A 6,388-nucleotide genomic window follows, 5' to 3' on the forward strand; every position below is an offset into this window, starting at 1 on the left:
AAAACTATTAAAGAGCCAGAAGAACGATGAAAGCCTCATCGCGAACCTCCAAGATATGCTGAAGAACAGCGGAGCAGCGAGAGAGAAACACATCACTAATGAAAAGTCAAAAGACCCAAAAATAGCCTCCAGGGTGAGCGAAGCAGAGCCAATCAGAAAGCTCAATTCAAAATTTCTGGCGCGAAAAACATTATCAGACAACGAAAACGAAAAAGAAGATTCAAACACCTCAGAAGAATCAGAATCAGAAAGTGAAGGTGATTCAACAAACAATCAAATAAAATCAGCAATGAAAACGCTTTTTGCTGCATTTGGGCCAAAACTAAAAATTACTAAAAAGCTAACGAAGAAGCGAGCGAGCAAGCCAATGCCTCAAGACCTGCCCGCTCCCATCCTGACTACGAGAGCGCCGACGCCCGAACCCAGAGAGCCCTGCCGATACCACCCCACGCCACAGACCGAAGCAAGCACCAACGCCCTCAAAAGAAGAGGAAGAGCAGCCGCCGTCGTCAGGACTCCCAAAATCGAACCAGAGACCGATTCGTCTGAGGAGGAGCAGAACGAGCGAGCCACAATGAGGAGAACCTTTCACGACGACTCCAGGGAAGAAATGGACAACGCGCATCCGCAAGACTACGCAGACGGTCCGGGAAGACATGAACTGACGAGGAGACCGTGCAGGCTCGTTGCGAGCATCCCCACGCCGTTTTGTAACTTTCTGCATTTACGAGACCATGGACTACCTCAGGTTGTAAGTAATGGACCTAATAATGTCGGAAATTTACCCAGTGACTTCCCAAAGCTAAGGATAGATGGCATTAATTTGCAAGAATGGTATCAGCAGCTCCAGGTTGTCTTTATGAAGGAAAACTTACTGTTTTTTATCACTAGTCCCCCAAAAAGACCTTGGACTCTAAAAATAGATTGTTTACACCATAGAGCATTTTACTTATTAATATCTAGTGTGTCTCCTGCAATGTATCACAGCATTAAGCAAAATCTGACTGTTTCAGAAATTATTCAATGCATGTTCAATTTGTTTCACAGTGACAGTGTAGCTACCACCACAAGGATGTCTAAAGATTTCTTTTCATCTAGGATAAAACCAGGGGTTTCCATAAGTGAGCACTTAATATCTTTAAACAAAATAAGAGCTGAGCTGCATTTAAGGGGGGAGGTGATTTCAGACCAAACAATGAAAAGTGTTATTATCAACTCACTTGATCCATCATGGGACAATTATATGTCACATTTAGACACAATCAATCTAGGATACTTATCCATAGAAAGTCTATCCAATAAATTAATAGCAGAAGACAATTCAAGAAGGAATCGTTTTAACATAGAACATAGAACACAAACCATATAGGAAAGTAGCTTTCCAAGAAAAATATAATGAAACATTTAAATGTCACAACTGTGGATCCAGGGAACACAATAGGAGAGATTGCCCCAAAATTTCAAAAGAAAGACATAGGTCAGAATATAGAAACAAATACAATTATAGACAGTCTTCCATGGATAGACATAGATATAGAAGCCCACCAAATTACAAAGAGAATAGAGGGGGCAGAGATAATTCAAAGGATAGAAAATCTGGTTCACTGAATGGATTAAATAAACAAGACAACACTAACATACAGCAGAATGAGAACAATAATTGGCTTATTGATTCTGGAGCAACTAACCACACCACTAATAACAAAAATATATTGTCTTCATTTCTAGAAGATAAATTTGTAATAAAGGTAGCTAACCAAGAAAAGGTTCAAGTATTAGGTAGAGGGAATGTAACCTTGCCTGGTCTAGGAAAAATACTAGGAAATACCTCATAACATACTAAGTGCCATAAAACTAAGTAGAGATTCTGACATTAACATTGTTTTTTCTAAAGGAAAAGCGACTTTGGAGAAGAATAAAATAGATATAGGCACTGTGATGATTAAAGGAGGCCTACCTTATCTAATAACAAAGGAAAAATGGTTGCACAACATTGATTCAAATATGGAAGATTGTATTGAAGTAGATGATGAAAATATTAACAACAGTGACAATGATGAATGTAAAATATCTCATGATCACAAAGATGCACACAATGAAAAAAAACCAAAAATAGGTAAGCCAATTCATGATGAGTGTGCTCACATCTTACATAGGAAGTTAGGACATGCCAGTTTTCCTGTAGTACAAAAAATGACTGAACACGCAGAAGGTGTTAAAATAAAAAATTGTGAAAACTATTTGGAATGCTCAGTATGTAAATCTACAAAACTAAAAACTAGCCCCAGGCCAAGAAAATCTACTAGATCAACCAACAAAATTTTTGATTTAGTACACATGGACTTAGTTGGTCCACTAACTCCATCAATCACTTATAGAAAACGTTACTTCTTGACAATAGTAGACGATTATAGCCGCTATGGATTTGTTTATACATTAAAACACAAAGATGAAACCTTTCAAAAATTTAAAGAATTTTATAAACGCATAGAAACACAACACAATATCAAAATAAAACAAATCATGACAGATAGGGGATGTGAATTCATGTCTAAAGAATTCTCCCAATGGTTAAAGGACAAAGGAATGTTACATTACACATCTAGTCCATTTTCTGCGTTCCAGAACGGGATTGCAGAGAGGAAGAACTCAACATTACAAACCATGATTAGATGCACATTGGAAGATGCTGGCTTAAGCAAACAATTCTGGTCAGAAGCCTTACATTATTCCAATTACACACAGAATAGAACCTGGTCCAGCATTGTAAATAAGACACCATATGAAGTGATGTATAATAGGAAACCAAAATTAGCACACATGCACATATTTGGAGTCACTGCAGACGTACACATACCTAAGCAATTAAGAAGAAAGGGAGAGAACGTGTCCAGAAGACTCAGATTTATGGGATATGAGACAGGCACTAAAGGGTACAGATTCATTGATAATAATAACAAATTTATAGTCTCCAGAACAGCTGTGTTCCATGAACAGGCCAACTGGTCTAAAATACATCTTAATGAAATATTTCCAAATAACAACAAAGATACAAAATCTCAAGAGGAAGGGACTATAGAAAAGCAAAATATCAACAAATATAAAAACAGAACCAAAACATGGACAAATAGCCAACACAAAATAAAGACAGACACACTAACAAAAAAGGAAGCAAGATATTTGCATGATAACAATAGTAAACCTGAAAAAACAATTAGAAACACCAGAAACCAAATGCCAAATAAATACAAAGATTATATAATGCATATGGATGGTGAGTCAACAACACCTAATACATATGAGGAAGTGTTAAAACTCCCTCGTAAAGAAAAAGAAAAATGGGAATTAGCAATGAAAAAAGAGATGGAAAGTTTACAAGGATTAAATGTATTTACACCTGCAATTGCACCAAAAGATAAAACAATTATTGGTACCAGGTGGATATATAAAATTAAGAACTTAGAGAGAGGCAATACCCTATACAAAGCTAGACTAGTTGCACAAGGTTATGCACAGAAATATCCGGAGGACTATACTGACACGTATTCCCCCACAGTAAGAACAGAGAGTGTCAAAACAGCTCTAGTGGTAGCATCAGCACTCAATCTCGATGTATTCCAATATGACATACAGACTGCGTATCTACACGCAAAACTAGATAAGGAAATATATGTAAGAGCACCTCACAGTCAATACACAAACAAGAATGAGATTTGGTTGTTAAACAAGAGTTTATACGGGTTAAAACAATCTGGTAAACGATGGTATGATTGTTTAGTAAAAGTACTTAAAACCATGGACTTCAATGCTACCACTGCTGACAACTGTTTTTTTGTCAAAAAGGGTGATGATTACATAGAATTTGTATTGATCTATGTGGATGACATTTTATACATAGGAAAACATAAAGAGAGAAGAGAAACTTTTGTAACTAAGCTAAATGAACACTTCTCATTGAAATCTCTAGGCAAAGTAAACAAATATCTTGGTGTTCAAATTAATAAGACTAAAAGAGGATTCAAACTTACTCAGAGAGATAAGATCATAGAACTTTTAAATAAATGCAATCTAAATAATGCCAAACCTTGTGATACTCCTATGCAAACTGACTTTCTAAGAAATATTGATGAATCATCCCCCGAATTCAAAGATAACACATTTTATAGATCAGTCATAGGTTCACTTCTTTATATATCTAATTGGACAAGACCAGATATCGCTTTACCACTCAATTTATTATCCAGACATGTCAGCAAGCCAACAATGTACCACTGGGAAGCTGTTAAAAGAATTTTAAGATATCTGAAAAGTACACTAGACTTTTGTTTAATGTTAGAACCTAACGATAATAAAGAACCAAAGCTTACATGTTACGCAGATGCGGACTGGGCTGGAGACACCTCATGTAGAAAAAGTACATCTGGTTATATATTCCTCTTAAATGACTGTCCAGTTTACTGGTACACTGGTAAACAAGAACTAGTGGCCACTTCAACGACAGAAGCAGAATATGTTTGTTTATCCAAAGCTGCAAATAACCTTGTATGGTTTAATGATTTAATTTCAGATGTTTGGAAAAAACCTGCTTTGCCTTTTGTTATGCATGAAGACAATAAAGCAGCCATTGAAATATCTAGATCTGACGCCATTGGACAAAGGTCCAGACACATAGATATAAAATTTAAACATGTGAGACAATTATCTCAGGATGGGTTTATTAAAGCAGTGCATTGTGATACTTCAGAACAATTAGCTGACATATTGACAAAGCCTTTACCTTCTAAGCAGCACAAATATTTAACTTCTAAGTTGTATGTTTTGTATTGTCCTGAATCTGAATGTAATTGGTGTTGCACAACGAATCGGCATTTAGAGGGGGATTTGTCAGATGTAAATGCCTTATTCTCTAATGTGTAAATAGTATATGAACGGGGTATCAGGGGTTAATTTATTCTTCACTTCTTAATGTATTCATAATTCACCACTCCCATATCTAGCTCCTCCCATTGTATATATAAGGAGCTGTTTGCACCCTTTTCCTCGCTTCTATCTGTGAATATTCAGTGAATATAGAATGCCTATTGTAAATAAAAGGAGATATATTTAAACCTTTAACTCTTACTAAACTTATTGAGTCTGATCCTGAAAATATTGCAACAGTCCTATCTCCTCCCACTTATGACTATATGACTGTAACCTTGTTGCTGGTATTCTTACGATTTATATTGACTGTTTCCTAATATGATTTGATTGCTTATTTGTTCCCTATGACTTTCATTAAGTGTTGTACCTTATGATTCTTATGAATGTATCTTTTCTTTTATGTACACTGAGAGTGTATGTACCAAGACAAATTTCTTGTGTGTCCAATCACACCTGGACAATAAAGAATTCTATTCTATTCTATTCTATTCTATTCTATTCTATTCTATTCTATTCTATTCTATTCTATTCTATTCTATTCTATTCTATTCTATTCTATTCTTTAAATCAAGGTTCTGGCTGGGCTACTCTAGGACAGCGGTGTCAAATTCAAGGCCTGCGGGCCAGATCTGGTTGCAGGGTGCTTAGATCTGACCCGCAGGGCCTCCCTGGTAACAGCAAAGGACTGGCCCATGGTGCCTCTGCCAGTGAAAACAGAGCTCGGGAGAGCTGCATGCCCCCTTCTTGAGCTCTGTTTTCAGCTGAAACAGCCTCCTGCAGCACTCTGCCAGCAAAAGTGGAGCTTGGGGGAGGGGCATGCACCCCTCTGAGTTCCGTTTTTGCTGGCAGAGTGCTAAGAAACTACTAGCAAAAGTGGCAGTTGATCACAAGGCAAGGAGGCATTGAGAAATGTTTCCCTTTTGCATTTAAGCATCCAAGAAGAGACAGAAAAGGAGAAAGGGAAAGAGCAAAAAGAAAGAAAAAGAAAGAAAGATGGGAAGGAGGTAGAAAGAAGGGAGAATGAAGAGGGAGTGAAAAAGAAGACAAAGAAAGGAAGGAAGGGAGGGAGGGAGGAGAATATAATGAGAGGGAGGAAGGGAGGGTGTGAGGGAAGTCTGCATTAGCACTTGGCCATCAGCAACCCTGCTATTGTGGCCTGCCAGTGGCCTGCACAGATTGTTGCTGATCCCGATGACGAGGAGGCTGGTGTGGTGCTGTGCCAGCAGCCTGTGCAGCCGGTGCTTGAGTTGGACAGCGAGGAGGCTGAAGAAGATGTGGTGCCAGAGGCAGGGATTCAGTCAGGGCCTTCAGAACCTCCAGAGGTCCTTTAAGTGAAGATGATGAAGAGGAGGAGCCTCTTCTCAATGTACGGGCATGCAGAGCTGCCAAAAGGCAGGAGTGGTTCCTCAGGAGGAGGTCTTCTCGAGAGTAAGGCTTGGGGCTTATTGGCCATGCCCTTTAAGAA

The sequence above is a fragment of the Pituophis catenifer genome, unplaced genomic scaffold (assembly GCF_029215685.1).
Source record: "Pituophis catenifer annectens isolate HBS135680 unplaced genomic scaffold, rPitCat1.0.hap2 SCAF_15, whole genome shotgun sequence".
Taxonomy (NCBI): Eukaryota; Metazoa; Chordata; class Lepidosauria; order Squamata; family Colubridae; genus Pituophis; species Pituophis catenifer.